The sequence below is a fragment of the Martes martes genome (assembly GCF_963455335.1).
Source record: "Martes martes genome assembly, chromosome: 7".
Lineage (NCBI taxonomy): Eukaryota > Metazoa > Chordata > Mammalia > Carnivora > Mustelidae > Martes > Martes martes.
The window spans coordinates 85,495,398-85,511,458 of record NC_137894.1 but is presented as its reverse complement, the minus strand read 5'-3'; the positions used below and the strand labels follow the sequence as shown (position 1 = coordinate 85,511,458).

Genomic DNA, 16,061 nt, shown 5'->3' with positions numbered 1-16,061 from the left:
GTAAGAGGAGACAGAAGTAAGTAGGGAGAACAAATGAGAAATGATCTTCAATGCATTCCACTCATCTATCTTATAAAACAGAAGAGGTGAAAAGGAAAATTGGAATTGTAATCAAAATGAAAAGTTGTAAGGCCTCAGATGACTCAAAGAGTAATATTCAGAAGTTGTGTAATAATATTATAGTCTATAAATGCATTAGATACAAGATTGCAAAGATAACAGGTTCTGCCAAGTAAGATTGTGTGATGGGCAAGTTCCACCCAATTCTTGTTTCATATGGTACAAGTGACGATGCTGGGTTTTATTTACGTCTCTGTATAATAAGTACAACATTTTAAATATTCAAGAGCCTTCTTAAATAGAGGGAGGTCTGCGATGTTTCAGGACATATTTCAAAATCTTACATTCACTTACAGTTGTTACCAGATGTGACTGCTTGTGGAATAACCCGAGATTTTAATAAGCACAAGGTAACAGAATAAACCATAGTCCTTTTTATTTCAGCCTTGTCTTCAGCAACAGAAAGAGTGCTGTAGTAGCCAGTGTTAAACCTGAAAAAAATGTAGAACACAGTGAGATCCTTCTAGATTACACTCAAGACCATTAAAAATGAATTTATCATGAAGGGTAATTAGCAGTGACTCTTATGCTGTGACCCCCATTTCTCCCATTTTTTTTTTTAATGTTTTCAACTCAGGGGGTAAACTTGTTTTCAAGAGAAACAAGAAAATAGGGATTGGCAAGGGAAATAAATACGGGATGAAATGATGGAACAGAGTGAGGAAGAGATGCCATGGGAGAAAAAGTAGATAGCACTGGGTCTTCCATAGACTCCCAGACCAAGGAACAGGGGCAGTGAGAGAGGGGATGAAGGCGAATTAATGGCTGGACGGAGCTAGACAGAGTGTGCTGGGGAAGGGCCAGGCGTGAAAAGATTTGGTGTCGTCATAGCAACGGGCTCAGCCCTGCTCCCCCTGAAGCCCATTCAGCTCTGAGCTGCCGGAACACGTTTTTAATTAAAGCGTATAAAAGTTGTTTTGTAAGGACTTCTCCTCATCCGATAGATTTCAAAATGGTTAATCAGGCTTCATCTCCTTTTGATGCTCACAAGAGCATGTGCTCCGGCGGGCACAAAAACTGCCGCGGCCGCTGCCGGGTGAGTTATCTCTCAATCACACCTAATACCAGGAAGGAGCCGGCCAGCTCGTTATTTAGATACACGTAAACAGAATTCAGCGGAAAGTCGGGGTCCATGTTTGTAACTGCAAGTGGAAACGTTAATTTTCTTTGCTGTAGATATTATGGAATTCACCCTTCTGGATGGTTATTGTTTCTGGTTGGTGTTCTCTCTAGCTTTTGAAAACAGCAGGATTTTTTTTTTTCCTTTGGGAGAGACAGTATTCAAAAGCTCCCCAAAAAGTTACAAATTATTTGTGTCAAATAATATTTAATCTAGCATGGATACCCCAATTAAAAGGTTTCTTTGGACCACTCTTAACGTAAAAAGACGGCAACCATTCCCCTCTTTTGTTGGGAATAAACGGGCTCTCACTTCTAAATCCTCTGTAAATTCATAATATACAGCAACAGTTGCATTTTCTTCTTTAATAAAATGGGTGACTTAATAGAAAACGGTATCTTTTGTTGATTTACTGAACAACTTCTTAGCAGATGACTCGAACCTTCTCCAGGCTTTTGTATCTCCCTTTCTCCTTTGCTGATGATCTTAGTTTCCAATTTCACTGAAAAAGGAAAAGGGAAAAAAAGATGATTTTGCTTGTCATCCATTCCCATATCTACCCTAGATCCCAACTCAACATGTCTATTTCTGTACCAGTACATTCTCTGCTACATCCAGGATGTGAAGGAGTCCTGCCTTCTCTCCAGGACAGACACATGTCCCAAAGTTCTTAATCTCAGACCCCTCTCTGTTTTTACTGCTTTACTAGCATCTTCACTGTTGCAGTTTCCAATGGCTCCTTCTCCTCAGCTTCAAACATGCAATGGTCATCTCTATTTTGGGGTGGAAAAAAACTCCTTTAATTGATTTCACAAAATCTTCTAGTTAACATTCCCCTGCTCTTCTTTTCACTGCCAAACTTTTCAAATGAGTGGTCTTTACCCCCAGTATCTCCTTCTCCATAGCCTTGCAACTTGATCTGTGGCCCCTTATCTTCTATCTTGAAAAAAAAAACAACAACAAAAATCCCCCCCCAAATTTCTGTCTTGAAGATCATCAGTGATACCTTGATTCAATGAGGTTTTTACTCCATTTTCCCCCTGAGTCCCAAATAGTTCTAAATACTCCTAGCAATGTTGACTACCCTCTCACGAAGGACCTCCTGGCACCAGCCTATCCTTGTTCTCTACCTTTTCATGACTGCTTCTCTATCTCCATTACTATCTTTTCTGCCTATTCCAACTTCCACTGTTCTTTCCCAAGGCTAAGTCCATTGGTCTGAGAGAGAGAAAACCAACCCCTCACATTTGGAAAATGGCTTGACACTTGCAGCTAGGCTATGGTATTTTTAGGAGTTGGCCTGGGATTCACAGGCCTAGGTGTTCTGTCAAATATAAACTATTTTACTGAACACCAACATTAGACAAGGACACTGTAACTGTAGAGAGGTGAGACAAAAGACCCCTTTGTAGTTTTGTCTAAGTACAGTTGAAAATAAAGTCACTGAAAACCACAAAGATAGCAAACATTGCTCATGTTTATTATACTAGTAACTGTTGCTTCTTTACAAATTACAGCTTTAGCTTTATTCCAGTCTTCCCTCTTTCTAGGTAAGATTTCTTAAGATATGGGCGCCTGGACGGCTCAGTGGGTTAAAGCCTCTGCCTTCGGCTCAGGTCGTGATCCCAGGGTCCTGGGATCGAGCCCCACATCAGACTCTATGCTCAGCATGGAGCCTGCTTCCTCCTCTCTCTGCCTGCCTCTCTGCCTACTTGTGATCTCTGTCTGTCAAATAAATAAAAATAAAATCTTAAAAAAAAAAAAAGATACTCAATCATAGAATTACCCCACATCCTGACAGTGACCATTTCAAAGTTCTACTGTCTTGAATCCTCCCGCAAAGCATCTAACCTAAACCCCAATCCTATAATAAGTCATTTCTAACATCCTTTCAGTGAAATGCCACACAGTTCCCTATGGTGTGTGGTCTTATTTGCAAATAAGCAACAAAGCCAATTTGCTCAACCACAGATATATTCCTGACAGTCTTTGGCTAGAGCACACTGATAGGCCTTTGTTCCCTTGTCTTATGGCTTGAGCCACCATGTATCAAGCTAAAAGTCCATCCCTGTCCTCCAACAAAATCTCCCATCTTATTTCTATGCCTGTCTACAAGTTATTTCCATGAATATCTAATACATTTAAATTACAGCAACACATTTCTCTCAGTAACAAGGCATGCATCCTGGCTTCCATAGTTTTCTTGTTTTCTTTGTTACTAAGGCTTGAAAGGTCATAGACATCATTGACTCATCCTTCTTATGGCCCGTTCGTCCAAAACTAGTTAATATGCCTTATCAATAGCTCCATTACCCCAACCTTTCCTTCTTTGACATCCCAAAGGTCACAATTTTAGGCCATACCACTGTCCACTATTTGTTCAAATAGCCTCCAGAATCTTGTCAACCAATTTTTGTTTGTACAATATTCCTAGCCTAGTATTCCGAAAGTATACTGAATGCTTTCAGTGAACAAAAATAAGTCCTAACCTATTGAGGCCAGAGCTTTCACAGAAGTAAAATTAGGAACTACATATGAATAAATAGCATGGTTTTCTCCCCTTATAAAAGATACATGTCATTGCTGCACACATGGAGTGGGGAAAGCAAAAATGCGTTGGTCACTACAGGATTTTGTTTCATGTGTTGGGATCTTTTTCAGAGATATCAAGAAAGTGAAGTACATGTAGAAATTTCTAGGTAGAGGAGAACTGGACCACCTCCTGTGAAGGATGGTTTAGACTGGGGATGTTTGGTTACAGAATAAAACATTTCTGTTCCATTGGAGGGTACTATAATTATTTCAAACGTATGTGAGAGAAATAAGAATTATTTATGGTGTATCATTGTAGAGGGCAGAATTAGGGCCAGAAGGCAGAAATTCAAGACAATGATAGATTATCGCTCAATATAAAGACATTTGTAGCAAAGCTAGAGTAGAAAATAGTGAGCTTCTCAACATTAAACTCAAGTGTAGACTAGATGAGCACTTGGGTAAACATTTTCCTCAAATTTGTGCTTTATTTAGCTGTGATCATTAAACTTTTGATATTAATAGATTTGTTTCTTTTGAACAAAATGAAATGTTTATTACATGCATTCTATTTTTCCTTAAATAGTAAATATCCACTTACCTTATCTCACACATTTTCCCTTTCTAGGGTACCATGATTCCATCTGCGATCATATCACTTTCCAGTTGCCTAATAAACTCTCTTTAGGATTTCTTTTAGTGGAGCTCTGCTTATGATATTTTCTTATTTTTTTTCTGGATATTTGTTTCTAGGTTGTTGATTAGTTACTCTCAGCACTTTAACGGGTTTTTTTTTTCATTTATTTCATTTTATTCCAGTTTCTAATTTTCTGAGAAGTTAACTGTGACTCCTTGTTATTATTTTGAAATTAATGAATTAATATATCTCAGGTGCCTGGGTGGCTCTCAGTTGGGAGTCTTCTTTTGGCTTGGGTCATGATCCTAGGGTCCTGGGATTGAGCCCCGCATTGGGCTCCCCGTTTGGCAGAGAGCCTGCTTCTCCCTCTCCCTCTGCCTGCTGCTCTGCCTACCTGTGCTTTCTCTCTGTCAAATAAGTAAATCAAATATTTAAAAAGAAAATAATTAATATCTCTCTTTATGCTTCTCTTTTTTAAGTCTGATAATTCTAATATCTGGGTCATCTCTGGGTCTGATTCTATTGACTATCTTATCTTTTCACATGGTCCTTTTTTCTTTTTAAGACTTGTATCTCATTTTTTGTTTGTTTGTTTGTTTGAATTAAATGTCAAGTATTCTATATAAAGGAGCAATTTAAACTAAGGTAAATGTCCAAAATGGTAATTCCTCTTCTTTCACAGGTCATTAATGTGGGCATTTGAGCAAACTCAGTCAGCATTTGAGGTGAGTTGGGTCTTGTGGTTGCTATAGTTATCTTTAGTGTACCATAGATTTAAATTTTTTCCAGTGATGGGCTGGGTTGCCACTGTTTTGTGTTCAGTGTGAGGCTTGTAGAGCTGGAGGCATTTTTTTTTTCTCAGTTTCTCTGCTCTACCCTCAGATTTTAGCAGGTTCTCTGTGTCTGCAGCCTAGAGGGAGTCTATTCTCATGTTTTTATTTTCCCCGGAAGTACATGGCTGTTACCTGCTACTAGATGCATGGATCATGGTGGGACAGGAGAGGATTTCTCTCCAGCTCCCATCTTAGTCTTAGGCATGCCCTGTGCACATCCTCCAGTGGCAGGCAGCCTCCTATTCAGTGCAGGGTCTAGAACACAGGCAAATTTCCTTCCCTTCCCTCTAAATTCCACCTTGTATTGGTGGGTGTTTTAGGTGTGAATTTGGGAAGATCACCTTGACATAGGGGAAGTTACTCTATTTACAATTTATCTTTACTCCGTGGCATAGCTTTTCCAGGATCTGATTCAAAAGCTGAGTCTCTCCTCTTTGATTGCACTTCAATTTTTGTTTCTCCAGCATCGTGGGACTGGCAAATTCTCTTCTTAGTTCTTTATCTTTTTAGTAAATGTTTTCTTACTGGGTTTTTCTGTGAGTTTGTATTTTGTCCAAGTTTTATAGTTATTCTCAGTGAATGAACTAATCTGATTTTAGCAACTCTATTATAGTCAGAAGCAGAAGACTTTTCCTTATTACATTCTAAACCCTATCCCCTAACCATCAAATCCTGGTAATTCTTGTGATATCTCCTTATTATCTTGTACTCAAGCCTCAAATTCACTCTCTTACCCATATTTTAGGAACTGGTGTTATGGAAGCATTAATTTTTCTGTAAGTTTTGGTTGATTAGTCAATAAAGATCATTTGGTTATATTGTAATTCTAGAAGAGTTGAATATCAAGGTACTATTTAATCCATTATATTTGTTTTACCAAAAGGGCAGAAAACCACAGATTAATATCATCATGAAGAGCAAAGCTTCACATTAATAATACAGATCAGTGTATGGGATTTGTATTAAATATTATACTATTTGGATGAGATACTATCCTTAACAGAGGACTCTGATAGGGAGGCAAGTTGGATAAATATAATTTGATTCAAATTAATTTAGTGATTGAACAATATATAGAAAATATGTGTAGTGATACACAATACTAGGTTAATCAAAAAAGTTCCCTTAAAAACGATTTTAAGCTGGGTTCTAGAGAGCTGGAGTGATAGTAAACTATGCTGATGGGAGTGAAGAGGTAGAGTGTTCTATAAGTGAAGCACATTTTATTTTTATTTTAATTTTTTAAAAAGATTTACTTATTTGAGAGTGTGTATGTGTGAGTGCACATGGAGAGAGAAGTGGCAGATGGAGAGGAAGAAGTTGCAGAGGAAGAGGGAGGGAGGGAATCTTAAGCAGCCTCCACACTCACTGTAGATCCTGTCATGGGGCTCAGTCTCACAACCCTGAGATCCTGACCTGAGACAAAACCAAGACGCTGATCCTTAACTGACTGAGTCACCCAGGTGCCCCAGTGAAGCACATTTTAAACTAAAGATTGTTGGCAAATAGCAAGAAAATGTAAGATTAGGGAAGAAATGGAAGTGTATTACTATTGAACAGGTTTTTTTTAATTAATGGCCACAGAAAGAGGAAAGATTTGAAAAGAAATATAATCTGAGTTGAAATCCACAGCTAACTTATGTAGGATGGGTTGAAAGAAGGAAGTGACTCTGGTTGAGTGACCCTTCTCAAAAATTTTTTTTCTTAAGGAATCTCCACACTGTTGATTTTGGCCATTCTAACTGGTGTAAGGTGGTATCTCAATGCGGGTTTGATTTGAATCTGCCTGATGGCTAATGATGAGGAAGAAAAAAAAATTTTTTTTGAAAGATTTTATTTATTTCTTTGAGAGAGAGTGAGAGCAAGGGAGAGAGGGAGAGAGAGAAGCAAACTCCCCGCGGGGAAGAGAGCATGATATGGGGCTCAATCCTAGGACTCTGGGACCATGACTTGAGCTGAAGGCAGGCACTTAGGGAATGAGTCACCCAGGTGCCCCCAGCGACCCCTTTAAGAAGGAAGTTATAGTATGGTCCCCAGCTAAGTGAGGTAGTCAAGGAGGTAAAGTGGAATGACTTGATTAATATTATAACTTCTGGAATCTTTCAATGGAATATGTGAAGCTGAAGATGGAAGAATTTAAGAGAACAAATACAAGGAAGCCAAATACCATTTTTTGAAAAATGCCATTTTAAGACAGTTAAACTGAGGAAGTGACAAATGGTATTCTTGCAGATAATGGTAGGAGAGAACTTCATGGCAGGGGGGATAAAAGATTTGGGTGCTATCTTTGTTTAATCGAATTTCAGGGGATGGATCTCCATTTGAGATTAATTTATTCATTAATGCAATCAACACATTTATTATATAATTACTAGTGTAAAACATTGTAATAGATACTTCCAGAGCTGTATTAGATGATTCTTGATATCAAAGAATTTATAGTCTGATAGGAGTGGTGAGATAAAATAGCAACTCGACTGTGGGAAAAAAGTAGAAAATGGTCTTTTCGGTTTCTGGCACATAGTAGGTACTCAGAAAAGTTTTGTTGAATGAATGGCATAGAGACACACATATAAAAACTGAGGTTGAGAAGAAAAGTAGCATTGTGAAGATCAAAAAAGGCTTTTATAGGAAATATGACAATTAAGTAAGACCATAAATGTCAGACAGGATTTAGACATGAGGTTGCAGGGAGGGAGCAATTCCGGGTGAAGGTAACAGTGTCAGGAAATGGAAGCCAGAAAGTTCAGGGTGTACAGAGAGGAAAGTGAAGTTGAAGCATGAAAGAGGAGGGTACGGGAAGATAAAGCTAAGAAAGTGGCTGGAACAAAAGTCTGGAGGGCCTTGAATGCTCTAAGAAATTTGGTTTATTCAGTAGTTGGTGTTTGACATTAGGAAGATAAGTGTAGATAATAAAATATTTGAATCACTTGAGTAGTCTACACTCATTGTCTCCATTTCTACATTTTTCATTCACTTCTTACTTATCTGCAATTTGGGTTTTGTGTCTTATTAGAGTAGAAATTGCTCTCATTAAAGTCACCATGGACTCCTTAATTGCCAATCCCAATGGCACCTAACTCAAACACCATCTCCCCTGGGAAGCATTCCTTAATCTCATAGGCAGGGCAGGATGCCCTTTCACCTGTTCTGCTAAAGCATTCTGAGCCTACCTCTATTATGGTACCTACCATACTGTATTCTAATTATTTATAGCTACATCATTCCCTCTGGACTCTGATTTCCATGAGGGCAGAAACTGTCTGATTTGACTTTGTATCCTTAGCACCCTGGTATAGTTTTGTCTGAATTATTGATAAATACAAACAATAAAACCCTCTCTAGTATCTCTTTCAATCCTCTCATCAAGATGTAGTTTTAGAAAAAAACTGAAGACTTCCACATACAAAGATAGAAACATTTCCTCTGAGAACACTACTTTCACCTTCATTTGTATTTTAAGTTATTTGTTAGTCATTAAATGGTTAATACATTAATAAGGCTTAGATGTTTTATAATCTCTCTTACTCCCTAACCCTCATCCATTGCCACAGTCTGTTATCCGCACTTCTTGTGACTCTATCGCAGTGTTATTTCTTTCAGTAAGCATTATTTTGAATTAGCTAAATATTTCAAGTGTCTCCTATGCTCAGTATGTGTTAGTGCCGGGTTTCAAAAATAAAAATAAGGATTAATAAAAATAACTACCTTCCATGGGATTTATGGTTTCTTTTTATTATTTCTAATTTCATTGAACAAAGTTTTATCTAGTAATATAGCTTGTGGTCAATAAGGATGCTTCAATATTTTATTATTCTGTTTGTTACATCCTTACACCTTTAAAATTTAATATGTGAAGACCACCACTGTCTACATTTTTATAAACACACATAATCTCTTTTACTCAATTTTGCAAATATTTTGGGATTTTACCACATTACTTCATGTGGCAGTTTGGAATTCTCTTTGCTTCTTTCTCACCCTTTTACTCCTTTATTCCAGTTTTTCCTAAATTGTTTCTTCCCATAATTTATGAAGTCCACACTTCCATTTTTTTCCTTTGATTCTGGTTAACATCTGCCTTTTCAATCTTATACTTAATTATCATCACTTCTCCCATTATCTTTTTCATCAGTATTTTGATCATTTTACTGCTGTGAAAGGTCTTTCTATGGCTCTCTTATGGTAAGACCATGGATGAATGATATAACTCTAGAGGCATCTATATATATCATGAAGATAGTCATCCAAACTCATCCTTGGAAAAATTGAGGCGGGGCGGACAGCATTTAGTAAGGCAACAGGGTGTATAGCCCTGTTACCTTTTAAGAAAGTTTTATCAAATTAGCATCTACTTGCAGTGCGAAGTCCAAGAGAACTAAGGAGTTGAGTCTGAGAGGTAAATTAAAGTATTCCGATTGTCAACTCATTGTTCCCTGTGAATTTATAGTTTCCTTGAAAAACGATACATATTATGAATTTAAACAACTGATGGCATGTAAAAGAGTTGAGTGCTAAAGACTAAGCTTCAATCCAGTATGAGGTTGGTTGGGGTGAAACCAATAAATGTAGCTAGGGCTGAGGTGGAGAGCAATGATGATCTGATTTGATATTACTTGTGATAAATGTTCTAATGTCCTAAATGTATTATATATATTCCATGTTTTTTTTAAGGATTTTATTTCTTTGAGAGAGAGAGAGAGACAGAGATAGTGAGAGAGAGCACAAGCAGGAGGAGAGGGAGAAGCAAGCTCCCAGCTGAGCAGGGAGTCCGATGTGGGTATTGATCCCAGCACCCTGGCATCATGACCTGAGCTGAAGGCAGATGCTTAACTGAATGAGCCACCCAGGCACCCCTATATTCCATATTTTTTTAAAAAGTATCCATCAAACTAATTTCAATATTATAGTTTAAATGAAATATGCTGTGTGATAATGAAATACATGACCAATTCACAAATATGTAATTTTTTGTTAGGAAATTTTCAATTTAAAAATACTGAAGATAGTTATTTTTTTAAGACCAATTTTTTTTCAAAGATTTTTGTTTTTTAAGTAATCTCTACACCCAACGTGGGGCTCAAACTTACAACCGCTAGAAATCAAGAGTTGCATGCTCTACTAACTGAGCCAGTCAGGTGCCTCATGAACTTCATTGTTTTGAGCAGTGGATGAGTATGTGTCCATTTTAAAAATTATGTTCTTCCCCCCCCCAAAAAAAAAATAAATAAAAAATAAAAATTATGTTCTTCACTGGGTGTTGTATGCAACCGATGAACTGCTGAACTCTGGCTCTGAAACTAATAATACAGTATATGTTAATTAAATGGAATTTAAATAAAAAATTTAAAAAATAAAAATTATGTTCTTTTAATAAACAAAAATCTAAGTTTATATTTAAATTTTAGTTTGTGATTTTTCCTTAATGTAACAAAAGCCAATGAAAGAAAATCACTTTGGACAATTATAAGTTTGTTGGTAGACACTATTAAAGGAACAATCAGGGGCTCCTGGGTGGCTCAGTGGTTGGGCTGCTGCCTTCAGCTCAGGTCATGATCTCAGGGTCCTGGGATCGAGTCCCGCATCGGGCTCTCTGCTCAGCAGGGAGCCTGCTTCCTCCTGCCTCTCTGCCTCTTGTGATCTCTGTCAAATAAATAAATAAAATCTTAAAAAAAAAAAAAAGGAACAAGCATTCGTATAAGCAGTATTTTTTTTAAAATGTCAACTTAAATATTTTTTTTGGAAATAGTTTCCTTGATGTTTATAAACAAGTAATCTGTTATGATGGGGAAAGCTGCAATAAAGATTTTTTGCTTTTGCTTTTAATAAAGAGCATTGGGACATCTACAGATTTAGATACAGTGAAAGCATTGCAAAGACTTCGCAAACAAACTGAAAGAAAACAAAGGTCTTGAAAATTAGTCTTTCAAATGTACCTCATCATCATTCCTAATGTGGACTTTTCCACTAATTATTTTTAATTTCTAATAAAGTATAAACCATGCAAACATGATAATGCTAGTAAGAGAATCTTAGAGAAGATTTTCAGGAAATAAGTTTTTTTAGGAAATAAAATATTCCTTACAATATGTCATTTGTTCAAGCCATATATGTGAGTATAAACTGGCTATACATGTATTTAATTTCAAAGATCAGAATTAACATGTTACATAAAATCACCTATCCTTAAAACAAAGCATAATTGTTTGCCACGATGATTTTAATACATTTCTCTACTGAGATGAATTTTAACCTCAGGAATGCAAGGTTTGGAATGGGAAGAGTTAAAAAACACGAAGCAACAGTAACCCCATTTAGATAAGGGATAGATGGGTGGAGCAAGGGAACAATACACTAAAGTGCTTTTCTTTCACAGATCTTGGTTCAAATTAAGGTTAAATTCCAAAGGAGGATGTGTTTTCCCCATATGGAGTCTTAAAGGACATGCCTTTGTTTCCAACTTCCCAGCGAAGATATATGTTAACACAAACAAAGTATTTCATAATAAATTTAACTTTTATAGAGTGACTAATGCCCTGTGAAGATAAGGTAGACTCTCAGTCACCTGTGTTTTAATCCAGGTTGAAGAAATTATGCCAAAGGCACACTGACAAAAACTTGATTCCTTTGGAGAGGATGGCAGTAACTTGGTGGGGAGCAGAAAGGGTCTTGATTTTAAAAGTCTCATTGGAATGACTCTCCCTTCCTCACTGTGAACACAGTTTAGCATTTATGTACTTTGGAAGGACAAAGAGGTGAGGTAAGCCTGCCAAAATTTGAACCTGTGTTTCTGGGAACCTGTTAGTAGGTCAACTGTTACAAATGTAAGAGAAACTGCAAAGGAGCAGTGGGTGCTAGAAACTTGGCAATTGGACTGCATATAGCTTTATTAAAGCCTGCATTCTGTTCCTTCCAGATCTCAAGGGAGGTGACATGAAGTTTAAAATGCCACGGAAGACCACTATTATTCAATCAAATTAGATTTTGGTGGGGGGGTAGGGGCAGGGGTAGGACAGCATAGAACGAGACAACTCTTTTCAGTTAGAAATATTTACTTTACAGTTAACAGAAAAGGTATCTTTAAAAATGTACTTGTTAACAATAATTTATTAATCCATCTTTTCCTTTTAAGAAAGATTAGTTATGTATATACTTCTTCTCTTTCCTTTTGCCTTTCTTTTTTCTTTATATTATTCTGTATTAACTAGAGACTGAATTCTTAAGTCCTTATTCTTGCAAAATGTCTCTAATTTTGTTTGTAGGTAATTCACTCCTTGACCATATACAACCCTGTTCCATGTGCAAATTCTATTAACTTCAACTGAAGATGTAAAAAATTAGTCCTGCGGCATGTGAAGGGATTCCTTTTTGAGAAAGGGAAACAAAAATGTATTTGTGCCAACTGTATCAGACATATTTTACTACACAGAACACAGGTTTGTTTTTTATATTTATGAATTCATCCTTAATGAAAGACTTACAAAATCTATTTAAAATTTAAATAAGATAGAATACCATTTTCCCTTCTTTCTTCACTCACTAAAAAACGAGACACTGACATAGAAAAAACTTGATTTTAAGTTGCTCTATGAGAACTTTTGAAACATGTCTTTACCTTGTCAATCTGCAGGTCACTGATGTTGATTCGAGACAAAATTGATTTTCATCATTTATTCCAAGCAACTCATTTCTTGCCCAATTTCCTTCTTGTGTGCTGAAACAAAAAATCAAAAAAAACTCACTACACTGTTTTCCTCTTCTTGTGTTAGCCAGTGGCTAAGAGAAGAAAACTTTTCTGACTCTAGACTGCTGGACAAGAGTAATTCTCTTTTTAGGATATTTAATACCAAGTCCAAATTTCAGAAATCAATTAACTATTATTCAGAAAGGAACACCACAAGGGGGCAGGTGAATCCAGGCTAGGTCCTAGGTGAGAGGGTCTTAGTATTGGGAATACTGGTCAAAGGAGGGGAAAGATGAAATGAAATTAGTAATGACTCTAAAGATAATAGTTCTTCACGAACGTTAGCACTTATATCTGAACCATCCAAGTGAAATCTTATTTAGAATATATCCAAAGACAGTAATTACAATATACCAAGGAAATAAATGAAAGAGAACAAATCAATATAGTAATGCTGAAAGTGATTCTTATATTTACAAAGGCCAATAGCATGGTTCTACCAGGAAGAGAAAGACTGTAGCTGAGAGGAAATGTAAAATTTACTACAGAGCAATTAGGGTCTGCATTGAAAATAAATTATAACCAGATCGACAAAGAATCAAATAATTTAAAAGATATATGAGAAGATACCTTGGCTTCAAAGTGATTTTAATAACCAACAGTTTCTGTTCGTAACAGAAACGCAAACTTTGAATAATAGAGCTGTAACATTTTTCCCCCACACAAAAGTTGAGAAATTAATTTCAGGTACTTTAGAAAAAGATAAACGCTGCTTAAAAAGATTATTTAAGAGTCTGCTTTGATTCCCACTGGAAATTAAACTTAGCCTACCAATAGGAGGCGAAAATGGATATTCAAAAATTAGTTCTTCTAAACAAATATTTAAAAATCGACACCAGACATCCTCTGTGAGAATGTCAATGACAATGTCTTCAATGGCCAACATATATACATACCTACTACGCAAAGTAGCCAGGATTAATTCTATTTGGTAAAGCTGGAAATTATCACCGGCCTCCCTTTCAAGCCTCACTAAGGAAACACATTCAATTATTTGATGTGGTATGATAGTAGGTTATTTATCTTTTACAGATTAATAAAATTAATAAAATTAAATGCAGAGACTATTATAGCATAATATGTAGTATAATATAGTATATTGTATAGTACAATATACAATATAAAATGATACAGTACAATAAAATAGTATAATATATAATATAATAAAATATGTACCTTTATCTCTTACTGGTAGTTTTTATTTAGTTTATAATAACAATTAGAATCTGTACAATGAGTGTCCAAGTGTCTTCTCTTACTTACGATCGAATTAACTCCTTACTTAGGATCCTACAACAATTTGCTATAGTTGTAACATAGAAGTCACTTCTACTGTAAATCTATTGATTGAGGAGGTCATCTTCTAATAGATTTTAGGGCAAGCTAGGTTTTAGAACTTCGGTCACCAAGTTGAGTGATCTTTCTGTTATACCATGATACATTTTGGTTTCATTATACCATAAGACTTAGTGTTATATAACACTAACCAGACGGTTAAGCCTATTTCTAAAGCAAAGCTCTGAACTCAAATGTAAATGCCCATTCTTATGTCACCTTAACAAAGTCTACTTTTCTCAATTCACTCATTCTTCTCTTCATGTGTATATTAATATACACACATATAAAATACACTCATGCACTAAGCTCTTACACACATACATGTATATACACACATACATACATGACGCAATCCATCGGTGATATTTTAGGTTAGTTTTTCTCCTCTTTTCAGCCTGTTAATTAGCTTTCTCTTCCTTGTCTTTCTTTATTCCAAGTAATCCAGAGTCGTCATAGCCTTTGTCACCTAAAGGACATGGAGGCAGTTTCTGCAATGCTTGAAATAATAATGCCTGGATTTGTCAATGTGAAAAGTTGGATGGCTTTTAAAAGCTGACCAGTCCAGGGCTATTTGCACATAGAAGACATTCGATAAATATTTGTTGATTTGATTTATTCTAGGGTAAAGAACTGGGTAACAACTCTTTTTTTCTTCACTCATGTACTACGGTTAAGCCTGTGTACAAATGCATTTATGAGTAAATATTAATGGTCATGGTCATTAAAGATGTTTTAGAGAGAAAAAAATCTAGGTCTTCAGGCTTTAAAGAATAGCGATGATTGGGAGTATGTGTAATAAAATACTCTAAGTAGTTATCAAATAATAGATGACAGACACCATAAAATGGAGGGGTCTAACTAAAAGGAATACTGATAAATTATGTGGAAACAAAGTGGGTACTCCATAGCTTTTGAATCAACTACATGTTGAAGGATTAAATTTTTGATTCCACATACTAAGGCAAAGGACCTTATAATTTAAAAATTTCAGAATAATATTTGTATTATAAATTGAGTGAGCATATATAAGCCACATAATATTTTCTTTGGATATTCTTCCTTGTGATAGAATGTGTTTTTGTGTTTTATTGACAGTTGAGAGGCCCTGGACATGCAAAATGAAAATTACTCCTAAATTTCAAGTAATGTATAACATTTAAAGAGTTAAATTCTATACTCCCATCACTTAGAAGAGAATAACTGATTTGTTTCCTTTTCTGGTCACTAACAGTAAAAACTCTGAGCTTACAACATGTTAAATTTTGGTTCAAGGTAAATTTACAACAGCAGGATTTATGATAAAATCTGTCAAAACATTAACCATGATAGCACAAGTTTTAGCTCTTAACAGAAACAGGGAAGCAGGAGCTTAGGAATGGATACACATTTGTACTTGAAAATGCCTGTTTAGGTCACACTATAAAAATTATTCAATTCCTTTGTCCTCATTTTGCCCAAATGTGAAAGTTCCATGAGGTGACTATGTGTTTTAATTAATTGGCTTCAAAGAGATGGGAGGATCTTGGGACTAGAGATGTAATTCTAAGTAAAAAACTTACTAGCTAAGAGAACTTCAGAGATTCAAGATAAAAGCTAAGAATCTATAGCATCTTCCATTTCCTGTCTGATGAATATCAAGGAAAATAAGTCTTAACATAGCTAATGTCTTAACCTTTTTGCTACTTTTAAGACAAAGATGAACCATCTAGCCACATGCCAGCATTTGAGCACTATTCA

The 16,061-nt window shown here is 36.0% G+C and overlaps 1 long non-coding RNA gene across 1 annotated transcript; it reads right to left on the bottom strand.

The window, feature by feature from the left end:
• Positions 1–471: 471 nt before the first annotated feature.
• On the bottom strand, positions 472–15,024 carry LOC308346284. The gene is made up of 4 exons (XR_013967159.1): positions 14,668–15,024; positions 12,858–12,956; positions 1,553–1,742; positions 472–551 (listed from the first exon to the last, which is right to left on the bottom strand). It is a non-coding gene; the product is annotated as an uncharacterized lncRNA (long non-coding RNA).
• Between the last annotated feature and the right edge of the window lie 1,037 nt (positions 15,025–16,061).